The following is a 12,789-nucleotide window of genomic DNA, read 5'->3' as shown; positions in this document are numbered from 1 at the left end:
CACCTTCACCATCCTTCATTTTGAACTTGTCAAGTTGACTTTGAAGCACATCCAATTTGGATTCCTTGACGGAGTCGGTACCTTCGTGCATATCAATCAAAGTATCCTAAATTTCCTTTGCATTCTCAAGACGGCTGATTTTGTTGAATTCTTCGGGGCACAATCCGTTGAAGAGGATATCACAAGCTTGAGCGTTGTATTGCAGCATTTTCAACTCTTCCGCGGTGGCTTCACTGTTCGGTTCTTTCCCGTCAAAGAATTTACCTTGCAAGCCAATACACACAATAGCCCAAACGGCAGGGTTATGTCCAAGAATATGCATTTTCATCTTATGCTTCCAACTAGCAAAATTAGTGCCATCAAAGTAAGGACCTCTACGGTGATAATTTCCCTCGCTAGACGGCATACTCTCCTAGGTTGTGAAACCAAGGCTATGACCGCCAAAAGCTATGGAAATCAAAGCAAATGGAGACCAAAGCTCTGATACCACTTGTAGGATCGAAAGTATGTCTAGAGGGGGTGATTAGACTACTTGACCAAATAAAAATCTAGCCTTTTCCCAATTTTAGTTCTTGGCAGATTTTAGCTATCTTAGCACAAGTCAAGCAATCTCCACACAATTCAAGCAAGCATGCAAAAGAGTATATGAGCAGCGGAAAGTAAAGCATGCAACTTGCAAGAATGTAAAGGGAAGGGTTTGGAGGATTCAAACGCAATTGGAGACACGGATGTTTTTGTCGTGGTTTTGATAGGTGGTGCTATCGTACATCCACGTTGATGGAGACTTCAACCCACGGAGGGTAATGGTTGCGCGAGTCCACGGAGGGCTCCACCCACGAAGGGTCCACGAAGAAGCAACCTTGTCTATTCCATCATGGCCGTCGCCCACGAAGGACTTGCCTCACTAGCGGTAGATCTTCACGAAGTAGGCGATCTCCTTGCCCTTACAAACTCCTTGGTTCAACTCCACAATCTTGTCGGAGGCTCCCAAGTGATACCTAGCCAATCTAGGAGACACCACTCTCCAAGAAGTAACAAATGGTGTGTTGATGATGAACTCCTTGCTCTTGTGCTTCAAATGATAGTCTCCCCAACACTCAACTCTCTCTCACAGGATTTGGATTTGGTGGAAAGAATATTTGAGTAGAAAGCAACTTGGGGAAGGCCAGAGATCAAGATTCATATGGTTGGAATGGAATATCTTGACCTCAACACAAGTGTAGGTGGTTCTCTCTCAGAAAATGTGTATTGGAAGTGTAGGTATGTTCTGATGGCTCTCTCCATGAATGAAGAGTGGGTGGAGGGGTATATATAGCCTCCACACAAAATCTAACCATTACACATAATTTGCCAAACTCGGTGGGACCAAATGGTTAAACTCGGTCGGACCAATTCAGCAAACCTAGTGACCGTTAGGATTTTCGGTGGGACTGAGATGCAACTCGGTAGGACCGATATGGTTAGGGTTAGGGCATAACGTAATCTCGGTGTGATTGATTACACAAACTCGGTGGGACCGATTTTGGTAATAAGCTAACCAGAGAGTTGGTCAGGTAAACTCGGTGGGACCGATTCGCTCATCTCGGTGAGACCAAAATGTTACAAAAGGGAAACAGAGAGTTTACATTGCAATATCGGTGGGACCGATCGCTCATCTCGGTAAGAACGAAACATTACGAAGGGAAACAGAGAGATTACAATCCCATCTCGGTGAGACCGATATCCCTATCGGTGAGATCGATTTGCCTAGGGTTTGTGGCAGTGGCTAGGACATTTGAAACTCGGTGGCGCCGGATAGAAAGAATCGATGGGGCCGGGTTTGACTTTTGGTTTAGGTCATATGTGGATGTGGGAAGGTAGTTGAGGATTTGGGAGCATATCACTAGGCACTTTGAGCAAGCAAGCCATTAAGCAACACCTCATCCCTGCTTGATAGTATTGGCTTTTCCTATAGACTCAATGTGATCTTGGATCACTAAAATATAAAATGTAGAGTCTTGATCTTGAAGCTTGAGCCAAACTTTTTGTCCTTAGAATTTTGAGGGATCCACTTTCCTCATCCATGCCATGCCATTCATTGAGCTTTTCCTGAAATATTAATCTTGGAATAATGTTAGCTCAATGAGCTATATGTTGTTAGGAATTACCAAAACCACCCAGGGATAGTTGCACTTTCAGCGCCCTGTAAACTGTGACGAAGGGTGGAGTAGTATGAAGGTGCAAAACCAAGTACGCGTACTACTGTGCTTGGCTCTTCGCCCCTTCGTGAAGTGGAACAATGATGGTACTCTGCATGTTGGGTACTATAGTGTATGCCTCTGACAATCTGACACCGAATGGACTGATGCATGTCCACCGAGGGTAGGTTGCATTAGTCAAAAGGCGTAAGCAAGCTTCACCTTGTCCTGCAAGCTTCTCCTCGTTCTGCGAGTTGACGGGACACACCAAAAAGTAGTGCTAGTCCATACTCCCTCCTTTCCGATTAATATGGCTTAATCTTTTTTGCGGGTAAATGAGAGAGCTTTATTCATATATAAGCATTCTTAGGATGATCAGTCAAGACACTGGTCACTAGAGAAGCGAGGTACCCCGCAAAAAAGAAGTAGGAAGCGAGGTGTTTCATCAAGCCAGCTCTCGGCCACATTCAAAGTGCAGCAAGCACGGTTTGCACGAAGATGCACCGCAAGGTTTGCTGACCTGTTTACATGCTAAATAACAAAAAAGAGGAAATATTACTGAGCGCTACTATTTGTAACAGGATATGAGCCAGAATTAAGCGAGAATTGTGGCGAGTGTTCCATGCAATCAACTTCCATTATCACATGCGAGAACCCTCGAAGAGAACCAAATGTGTTGAAGATTGCTTTATCACATTTTAAAATTATAATAAGAGTGCAAACGCTCCTCCATCCGGTTCCTAGTACTAGTATAGTACGTACCTTTATGGACTATAGTAGTAGTACTATGGTAAACTTTGCGCTTGGCTGTTCAGGAAGTCGAACAATTATAGCACTAGTAGTATAGTGTATGCTTCTGGCAATCTGACACCGAATTAACTGTTGCACGTCCACCGCCTGAGCAAGGTAGAGCTTGCATTAGTCAAAAGTTTCTCCTTGTCCTGCGAGCCACCGCGTGCAAGCTTCTCCCGTCCTGCAACCTTCTCCTCGTTCGGCAAGTTGACGGGACACAACAAAGTAATGCTAGTCCATGTTGCCTCCTCTCCGGTTAATATGGCTTAATTTCAAATGAGATAAATACACTGTCTGTCAATATATATTTGTAAAAATACGGACAGTGGACTTCATAATACGCTCATTGCGCTCAATATATATATATATATATATATATATATATATATATATATATATATATATATATATTCCGGTGTTCATACGGTCAATAGCTCACCCTGACTGAGTATGTGTGTGCATGCACGTGTAGGTTGAGCACTTGAGCGTGACCGTGTGTGTTCCGTCGTGTGCTCGGACATGCATGCATTAGGGCATCGCGCGCGTTTTTGCGTCCATGTGTACGTGTGACTGTTGCATACACGTAGGGGGGTACGTGTAGGGGCCACTAAGGAGCAGTCAAATCACACAGTAAGTTAGTCGGAAGAAGCAACCATCATTTCACTCTTGAATGACACGTACGCAATATAAATGGTTGATATGGAGAGAAAAAGAAAACCACTATATATACACTAGCAGGAGCCTAAGCTATAAGCCTGCTTGCTTAGGTTGCTCTCTTCACAAGCATAGAACAACGGGCCTGATCCCGCAGCTGGGGGAAGGGAACAATGTTCTGCGTAGACGCGGTCGACATCAGCGAGGGAGAAAACCCACAGTCGGTGCGTCCCAATCGGGGGTCACCGCGGTATGGGCCGATGCCGCGTCTCAACCGCCCTTCTAGCTACAGCCCGACGTCCCAGGTAGTCCATCTTCCTTTTGGAGACGGCTTGCTCCACTGCCGTAGCTCCATCTCCATGTCGATCTTTCTCTATTTCTACCGTCTTCTACTTGTGATGAGTTTATGTCTCATGAACTAGTGCCAGTACTATTATTCTAATCACACTTCTTCAATATCTTTGTCATCAGGGATGCTCAGGTCGATTTTAGTGGAACTGCACAAAAGCATCGTATGATCCGAGGGTGCTAGCCGTCTTTCCTTCGACAGGTTCTACCTGGCCAGGAAATTAAATCATGTTTAGGGTTTAGGGTTTAAGTCGTAGTGACCCCATCAGTAGTTTTCCTATCGTATACGCTCTCACAACTTTTTTCTTTAGTTGTGAAGTAAATATTGGCTATGATCTGTGAATCATTGAGATGCATCAGCATGCGTGTTAGTTTTCCTTTGTATTTGATGGAATGTTGTAACAGGGCAACCTTGGAATAGGAATGAAAATGAAGTGGAAAAGTTTCCGTTTTTCTGGAGAAAAAATGGAAACGGAGAGAAACCAACGTTTTGTTTCGTTGGATCGCGCCATCGAGCAAACCAACGTTTAAATCACGTCTGTCGTGTTCGTGTCTCACCCTCCTCCACGGCTCGACCCCACACGGTCGCTCGGCATGCCACTAACCGCAAACAGAGTAGTATACCATAACTTTCCCGCCTGCTTGTCGATGGATCGCGCCGTGGAGTACTAGCACTACTGGAAGAGATTGATGAGTTGGGGGAGGACAGCTAGCTGTAGCACGGACTCCCAAGAACTTACTACTGGAAGAAATCGCGCATGTTGTAGCCGGCTATTGCAACCTTTGAACGCGGAGCAGCCGCGTGCACCCAGTAGCGGTGCGGGCGACGCTCTCTCGGCCGGCGCGCCGCTTCAATGCTGGCGCCAGTGAGAGGTCGCGTCCGCTCTGTCCGGGCATGAATGTGGCACTGACCGTTTCTAGCGGGAAGCACGCGCGGGTGATGAAGAGGGTTCGGGTTGGTCAGGACCGGCCGTGGCAGCGGTCCGGACGTGCGCAAACAAGAGATGTTGTATGTTAATATTGCTGCGTAAATAATGTGCCAGTTGGACAAATATGATTGGAGATGGAGATGGAAATGGAAATGGAATTTTACGTAAACACGGATATGCATGTCTATGTCTATGTGTGTGTGCACGATGACTCTCGCGACCTGGAAGCGGGGGTGTGTTTTTGATCGAGTTTTCTTTCTTGGTACGTTAGAAAATCAGTTTGTCTAATTCACATCTAGATGTTATTTAAGGATATCACATTAAAGCTCCCACAAGTATATAATGTAGCAACAAGAAACCAAAAAACTAGGAAAAGACCACAAACAGAGTGGACATCAACTTATATGTGACATAACTATGTCACATCTAGATGTGTCCTAGACAGACCCTTAAAAAATTGTCCGCCAGTTTTCGTTTCTTTTTTCTGGGAACGCGCGTATTCTATTTAAAACCACTGCTATGGAGAGATTTTTTACTCCATTATAGCCTCTTGTTTGATAGAGTTTCTCGCGTCTCGCTCTCTCACCCTCTCCATATCAAAACAAGATGACAGTGTCCACTCTATCTCTCTCCTCACTGGTGTCACAGATCCGGCCGAATCCCGTCCGCTGCGGGAAGTGAGGAGGTGTAGTGTTGACGTTGTCGCTGTCGACGAAAAACAAGATGACAGTGTCCGCTCTCGGAGCCGGCGCTGGCGCGGACGAAGATCCTCCACGCCCTTGTTAGCTGCCGTCGTGTGGGCAGATCCCGCCCGCCCGCCTAAATGACATCTCGCCCACCTGAGGTATAACTTCTTGTACTTGTCCAGCTCCCCAGGTCACTGCGTGCGGGTTTTCTTCAATGCAACTACTCCCCAGCTCCCCATGCATAGTAGCTAGGGTTCGTCGGCTGGTACAACATCACCTACTAGTACTATTATAGAGGAAATGCCACTCAAAAAGTTGTCCTGATTTATGCCTCGGTGGAGGTATACATGTTGTTTTGACAAAAAGTACATGGTGGTTGTGCGGTCATTGTCCATATGGTGGTAGTACTATCACTGGTTAAGTGGAGAAATGCTTTTTTTCTCGGGTATCCTGGTTTAGTTCCCATCAAGATAATTATGATGCTTCTTTTTGTTGGTGTACTTTTCATTAATTCTTATTGACAATTGAGATGTCATTGCTAACCCTTTTTTATATTTTTGGAAACAACGATGTGTGTCTCCATACCCGGGCATGTCTTCCTCAATTTTAGTGGAACTGCACAAAATTGGATGGCCATTGTTGTTCCGCCTCACTGTCCTCTGCCACGTGGTTCTTCCTTCCTCGAGCTTGATTACTGAGAAGAAACATGCCACAGTGAGGATTTGGCGAACTTCTTAGGTGCCTCACCCAAACTTGATGCCAAATGGATGATGCATCACCATGATGACCTTTCGATGCTCATGGTTGCGTCAGCTGGTGAAGCTGGTCGATTTTCGATGAAAAACAAGTTGTCTTCCATCAGTGCTCTTTGCTTGTTACGCACAAAGATGATATCCTTCGTTAGTTCACCTTGGTTGCGTTGGAGACGCAGTCGTCTTTCACGTTGGTGCAATTTTCGCTAGGGTTTTACGATAGGTGGGCCCAAAATGTGGCTGGCTCACTTGTCATACAGCCAAAAGCAGGTGCAGTGAAGGCACCAGAGCTCAGTCCGTACTACAGTAGTATATATATAAGCGGGAGCCTCAGCGCTTGTTCGCTAGGGTATGCACTCTCCACACGCTCGCCGCACTACATATATGTTACACGCTGGAGGCTCAGCGTTCATTTGCTAGGGTTTGCTATATTCATAGTCTCTCACCCTCTCTTCACCAGATCTAAAAAAGGCTGCGTTGGCCTCTTGTCTCTCTCTCCCCCCTCACAGCTGGTGAAGGAGGTGTCCGTATCCTGTCGCACCGGGAAGGGGAGGAGGTGCAGCGTTCACTCTATCGCCTTCGGCGAGGGAGGAAATCCACTGCCGGCTGCGCTGTTCTCTTTCACCCAAAGCCTGTGCAGGAGGGCCACTGACCCCTTCTTCCTCACTGTCGTACGTAGTGTGGGCAGATCCGGCCTCCCGCCGCACGCCTTGCCACATCCCGACGACCCTAAGGTATACGTTTCTTTGAAACCGTCGTTGCTCGAGCTGCATGTGGATCTTTTTCGATCTGTAGTCGAATCTAGGTCTTGGTTCAAAGAGGAAAGAAGGGTGCGGTGGGCTGGAGCAAGAATCTAGGACATGGTTCAATGAGGAAAGGAGGGGCAGAAAGTAGTATAGACTGGCTATCCAGCCGCTTTGTAGGTCGAAAAGGGAAAAAGGGGGTAACCCAGTACACACATCTCTAAGGAACCGATCTCTTTGTTGAAAAGGGAAAGAAACTGGGGGGTCGGGTAGTTTGTGCATGACTAGATTTGCTGCCCTCACATAGGAAGAAGGTTCAAAGAGAACAAATATGGGACCAGCGCATATATGCTGCTTGGCTACATACTCTGCATCACCCATTTATACGTGTGGACGCACATGGTGCTGGCATGTCCCATGCAGCTATTTTGCTGTTGTTAATCTCAGAATTAACTACTGATCTGTTTTAAAAGAATTTCTCTGTTAATATGAATCAATGCAACCGTTTTAGAAATGCTACTATCCTATACTTTGTTTTCCATCAAGATAAGGTAGATGCTTCTTTTTGTGGCCGCATGTTTCATCCTCCTTTATTGGCCAGTAATTATTTTCTTTTTTGCCTCTTGAAACAGGGATATCTATTCAACTTGTTGCTATAAAAAACTTAAATGTCACATCGGCAACTTTGCTTGATTTCAGTGCAACTGCACTAAACTTCATTGGATTTCCTATTCGTGTTGGTAGATTCGTATTTTATGTTGATCGTCTCATGAAAGGTCAGTACAGGCCTTCATCCACATGATTGTGCAGTGTACTTTGAGATGTTGTGCTACTTGTATTGGTACTGTTTTAAATAAATGATGAATTGAAGCTATTGTATTGCTGTCTTTTTCCATTAAGTAGTGAACAAAAATGGGACCAACCCAGACATGATGCTTGTTGCTTTGTTACAACAAATTCAGCATCACCCCCTTTATAAGCCAGTAATTGATGCCACTCTCAGAATTAACTACTGAATCTTATTTCAAAACTGCAACACTTGTTAGGGATTGGCAGGATTACCATTTTTGTGGCCGCATGTTTCATTCTCCTTTATTAGCCAGTAATTGATTCCTTTTTTGCCTCTGTTTATACAGGGATATCTATTCAACTTGTTGCTATTGTGACATTTTGCTTCGCTATGCGAAACACTTTGCTTGATTTCAGTGCAACTGCACAAAACGAGATTGGATTTCCTATTCGTGTTGGCAGATTCGTACGTGATCTTGTGTGCGTCATGACAGGTTGGTACTTGCCTTCATCCACATGATCGTGTAGTGTGTTTTCAGATGTTGTGCTACTTGTATTGGTACTGTTTTAAATAAATGATGAATTGAAGCTATAGTATTGCTGCCTTTTCCCATTAAGTAGTGAACAAAAATGGGACCAACCCAGACATGATGCTTCTTGCTTTGTTACAACAAATTCAGCATCACCCCCTTTATAAGCCAGTAATTGATGCCACTCTTAGAATTAACTACTGAATCTTATTTCAAAACTGCAACACTTGTAAGGGATTGGCGGGATTACCATTTTTGTGGCTGCATGTTTCAGTGCAACTACACAAAATGAGATTGGATTTCCTATTCGTGTTGGCAGATTCGTATTTTATCGTTGTCGGTCTCATGAAAGGTCAGTACAGGCCTTCATCCACATGATTGTGCAGTGTGCTTTGAGATGTTGTGCTACTTGTATTGGTACTGTTTTAAATAAATGTTGAATTGAAGCTATTGTATTGCTGTCTTTTCCCATTAAGTAGTGAACAAAAATGGAACCAACCCAGACATGATGCTTGTTGCTTTGTTACAACAAACTCTGCATCACCCTCTTTATAAGTAGATGGAAGCCATATTCTTGTTGCGCCCACTCTACCTTGGATCTGAATCTTAGTTCAAAACTGCAAACACTTGTTAGGGATCGGCAAGAGTACCATTTCTGTTAGGGATCGGTCGGAGTACATGTTTAAGAAATGTATTGTTCAGATAATGTCTCTGTTATTATATATCAGTTACAGACTTACAATGTTTTACAAATGGTACTATCCTTCTTTGTAGTTCTTTCGACATGTTTAACCAAGGTATTGTTAAGATAATATCTCTGTTAAAATGAATCAGTCGCAATGTTTTAGGAATGATACTTTTCTGCTTTTTCGTTCTTTATACATCTTGAAACAAGGCATTGTTAAGATAATGTCTCAGTTAATATGAATGAATCACACTGATTGAGAATTGCTACTCTCCTGCTTTGTTTCCCATTAAGATAAGGTAGATCAGTAGATGTTTTTCTTCTGGAAGTACAAGTCATCAACCGTTATTTCTCAGTAATTGTTTCCCTTATACCTTTTGTTGCTTACAGGGATATCAAAATTAAAGCTTGGTTTTATTCCGACTTCGATTTTAGTTCAGCTGCACAAAAGGAGCCAATGTGTCCAAGGCAAACTGCTGCATTACAGGGTCTTGTTGGTCGTTCCACTTTGCAGAAAGAAGCAGTCATTGTTTGCACTACATTACAGAAGGAATGACCGAGAAGCTTTACAGAGTATTAGTGTAACGACCCGGATTTGGTAAAATCCAAGTCTCTGTGCTTACTGTGCTATCCCTGGATCATAGCTAGCACACACAGTAACAAAAATAAATATCAGTAAGACATACATCATTCTACTACAACAGTAGATCCAGATATATATAAATCATACCTTAGGCACAGCTCAAGCTGGCAGATAATACAGCGGAATTATACGTAGTCGCTAAGTTAGGCTCCATCAATGCCACTGGGCTCGTTGAGTGTAGACCATAACCCTATCGTCTCTTAATCTGTCGAGATCTGCACATGACAGGTGCAGATGAGTACGTGGAATGTACTCGCAAGTTGCAAAGGAGAGTATAACAGATTATATATGCAGGGTAAATATTGGTGGAGGGTTCCTTTGCATAAAGCCAATTTTCTACAATACTAAATTTTGTAAAACTTCTTTGAAATAAATAGTTTTTTTAGTATAAAAGTAGGAGCGAGACACTTGGATATACACACTAGTGCTCATTCTCTAAAATAGTTTAAAACATACATAAGGTTGAAGTGAAACACATTCACTGTGCTCATTCCTCAACTTTAACCCTTAAATAGATTTTTAGAAAAGAGAGGGGAGATTCTTCTTCAGTCCAAGTCTTCAGTTGCTCAATTTTCCCATAACCGGGGGCACGGCTAATCGATTAGGTTAAACTCTCTACAGAGGTCGTACACGTTCCCCACATGACACAACCAACCCCGTTTATCGTTACACACTTGGGTGTACGACTAGGAGGACATTGCGACGAAGCCTTTCCGTAACAACCCCCTATACCCGACCAAGCCGCCTGCAACTTAGGAAATGAAAGCTCCTCTCCGATGGCGGTCCTGAGGTAAGGGTTTCCCGTTAGTACTAAGCTAAGCCAGAGCCCATAGTAGCATGTGGCCGTACTGGAAGCTACATCGAACTATACTTGGAAGATCTCATTCCCGTGGACGGTAATCCCCACCAAAACCTGTGTGCAAGACCCCAGTCGGGCGCATTCGCTGCAAGACCCCGATGGGCGCAATCACTTGTAGACGCTCCCGTCATACCATCCCACCCAGGGAATAGAAGTAAAACAATATATAATTTTGTTTTAAAAAGATTTTCTCAAACTTTGCTCCAAAGAGAGCAAGTTTAAAGTTGAAAACAAGTTTGGTTTTCATCCCACCCATTTTGTGCAAGCATGGAAAATGGTGAGTCTTGAACCTATGGCTCTAGATAAATATAATACTTTGCAAAACTTTTATAAAACATGCATAGTATTAAAATTTAAAGAGTTATGCATAGTATGAAAATATAGGTCGAAGCATGATCAATTTGCAACTTGCCTTCGGTTTCGTAGTCACAAGGTTCTACCTCCTCATAGAATTCACCTTCGCACTCGTCGCAATCTAACGCGATAAATAACTCAAGTAAGACACTCGGCATATCCACATTCACATAACAATGATTCAAGCAAGCATTCAACACACAAATAACATCCAAATGAAAATCCAAATAACAACACAAATTATTTGATTGCCATTATCATAATTTCTAGGGCACGGTTAGGGTTGATATAGAATCAGGCGTGGTCTTGGAAGAAAATATGACATAGTAATATTCTAGGGTTGGAAATGATACTAAGTGAAGATCTTGGTTTGATATAGAAGATGGGTTGTGAGACAAGTTCTTACAACAAATCTATCAACAAATCTATCATGAGATTATTGTTAAATAACACTGGCGTGGCATAAGTTTCAAGATAAAAGGATTAAATCCTTAATCTTGTAACTTCAAAGTTTTTTTTTTGGTGATATCAAATGTCCAGAGAGGTTCCCTAGGGATCAATCTAAGAGTTTTACCCTATAGTCAAATTTTATTTCAACTAAATTATTAAATGATGATCCAAGAAGGTCAAATTAAGGTGTTGATGATAAAACATCATCTAAAATATGTTGGAAAAATTCATCCATCAGTTCCAACGGAAAGGTTAGGTCTTAAGGTTCAACTTCCATATATAAAACATTTTATATGGTTTACAGAATAAAAGATATAGCAAAATTACTCAAATTCGTATTTAAATCAAAACTAAATTTTAATTTGCGCAAAAGTGAGATTTGAAATTTTTATAATAAACTAGAGGTCTGCACCTACCCAGGGATATCTTATTTGCCGAAATCGGACATACGATTTGGGAGATACGAATTTCTAAAGTTTGAATATTTTTCCGAAAATTAAATTACGGGATTATCATTGAGCTGCCATGTGGCCACTTCTGATTGGTTGATACCTCTTCATATAAGAACACGCTTGAGGAAAAAAATGGCTGGGTGCTCACCGTGAGAGTTCGCTGGAGTTTTGCCGGAGTTCGAGAAGAAAACCCCCGGCGTCATTGAACGGTTGGACAGTGTAGAGGTCGACGAGGCGGTCGCGAGGGACACAGATAGGTGCTCGTCTCCTTCCTCGAGTGTCGTGGAGATATCGCCGGAGTTGCATGGAGCTCCGGTCAGTTGCGTTCTTCGCGGAGGTCGTGCTCTGGCTTGATGCTTGCGGAAAACAAATTTTCAGAAAAATTCGCACGGGAACAACTCGTCCAGGTAAGGAGTTTGAGAGCAAGGGTCTCACTAGAGAGGTCGTGAGCTTCAATGGAAGAAGACGGCGGCCTCGACTCCGACGAGCAATTGCTCGGGAATCGAAGGGCGTTGGAGAGGGGTTCATGGACTGGGAGATGCAGGGCGAATAGAGGTTCCTCGGGCCCCCCTTTTATACCATAGCAGAGAGCCGAAGCGGAGCGGCGCATCTTCAATGTTAAGGCATCAATAGCAGCCGTTTCTGGTGTGGTAATGTTCATTAGGGCGAGGTTTATTGTGGGTAACGGAATAGAAAGAGTCAGGGCGGAGTGGGGGTCCGTTCAGAGCGGTTTTAGGGCGAGGGAAAGGAGGGAAGGGGGGGGGTGGGGGTGGGGATCTGGCACGCCATGGCTGTTTCTCTCTGTTCCTGTTCGTTAACGATGAGAGGAAGATGACCATCGATTGGTATGGGCCTTAGTGGGAGAAATTGGCCCAAAGGGAAAAGGCAAGGAAAAAAACAAGGTCGGCTATGATGTGTTGTTGCCTCACGCGTGTGCGAGATTTAG

General features: G+C 43.7%; 1 long non-coding RNA gene across 1 annotated transcript; it reads right to left on the bottom strand.

The window, feature by feature from the left end:
- Window positions 1-9,479: 9,479 nt before the first annotated feature.
- LOC123106788 (uncharacterized) lies at window positions 9,480-12,591 on the bottom strand. Its single transcript, XR_006451490.1, has 4 exons — window positions 12,279-12,591; window positions 11,992-12,199; window positions 9,816-11,062; window positions 9,480-9,729 (listed from the first exon to the last, which is right to left on the bottom strand). It is a non-coding gene; the product is annotated as an uncharacterized lncRNA (long non-coding RNA).
- Between the last annotated feature and the right edge of the window lie 198 nt (window positions 12,592-12,789).

Source organism: Triticum aestivum, chromosome 5A, assembly GCF_018294505.1.
Source record: "Triticum aestivum cultivar Chinese Spring chromosome 5A, IWGSC CS RefSeq v2.1, whole genome shotgun sequence".
In the NCBI taxonomy this organism is placed as follows: domain Eukaryota; kingdom Viridiplantae; phylum Streptophyta; class Magnoliopsida; order Poales; family Poaceae; genus Triticum; species Triticum aestivum.
This window is presented reverse-complemented; position numbering and strand designations above follow the sequence as displayed.